This window comes from Delphinapterus leucas, unplaced genomic scaffold (genome assembly GCF_059928025.1).
Source record: "Delphinapterus leucas isolate spDelLeu-1000000601 "Yukka" unplaced genomic scaffold, BTC_Dleu_Yukka2 spDelLeu_asBTCV2_sq67, whole genome shotgun sequence".
Taxonomy (NCBI): Eukaryota; Metazoa; Chordata; class Mammalia; order Artiodactyla; family Monodontidae; genus Delphinapterus; species Delphinapterus leucas.
Window position 1 is genome coordinate 32501 of NW_028322276.1, and position 1424 is coordinate 33924.

Consider the following 1424-nt stretch of genomic DNA (forward strand, 5'->3'; position numbering starts at 1 on the left):
CTAACACTAACCCGTACCCTAACACATACGCTCACCCGAAACCGTTGTCGTACACTAACCTGTACCCTAAACCGTCCCCATCCCCTAACCCTAACCCTAACCCTAACACTAACCCTAACCCTTACCCGAAGCCTTACCCTCACCCTTCCCCTAATCCTAACACGTACGCTAACACTAACCCATACCCTAACACGTACGCTCACCCTAAACCGTTGTCGTACCCTAACCTGTACCCTAAACCGTCCCCGTCCCCTAACCCTAACCCTAACCCTAACCCTAACCCTTATCTGAAGCCTTACCCTCACCCGTCCCCTAATCCTAACCCGTACGCTAACACTAACCCTTACCCTAACACGTACGCTGACCCTAAACCGCTGTCGTACCCTAACCTGTACCCTAAACCGTTCCCGTCCCCTAACCCTAACCCTAACCCTAACCATAACCCTTACCCGAAGCCTTACCCTCACCCGTCCCTTAATCCTAACCCGTACACTAACACTAACCCGTACCCTAACACGTACGCTCACCCTAAACCGTTGTCGTACCCTAACGTGGACCCTAAACCGTCCCCGTCCCCGTCCCCTAACCCTAACCCTAACCCTAACCCTAACCCTAACCCTAACCCGAAGCCTTACCCTCACCCATCCCCTAATCCTAACCCGTACGCTAACACTAACCCGTACCCTAACACGTACGCTCACCCTAAACCGTTGTCGTACCCTAACCTGTACCCTAAACCGTCCCCGTCGCCTAACCCTAACCCTAACCCTAACCCTAACCCTAACCCTTACCCGAAGCCTTACACTCACCCGTCCCCTAATCCTAACCCGTACGCTAACACTAACCCGTACCCTAACACGTACGCTCACCCTAAACCGTTGTCGTACCCTGACCTGAACCCTAAACCGTCTCCGTCCCCTAACACTAACCCTAACCCTAACCCTAACCCTAACCTTTACCCGAAGCCTTACCCTCACCCGTCCCCTAATCCTAACCCGTACGCTAACACTAACCCGTACCCTAACACGTACGCTCACCCTAAACCGTTGTCGTACCCTAACCTGAACCCTAAACCGTCCCATTCCCCGTCCCCTAACCCTAACCCTAACCCTAACCCTAAACCTTACCCGAAGCCTTACCCTCACCCGTCCCCTAATCCTAACCCGTACGCTAACACTAACCCGTACCCTAACACGTACGCTCACCCTAAACCGTTGTCGTACACGAACCTGTACCCTAAACCGTCCCCGTCCCCGTCCCCGTCCCCTAACCCTAACCCTAACCCTAACCCTTACCCGAAGCCTTACCCTCACCCGTCCCCTAATCCTAACCCGTACGCTAACACTAACCAGTATCCTAATACGTACGCTCACCCTAAACCGTTGTCGTACCCTAACCTGTACCCTAAATCGTCCCCGTCCCCT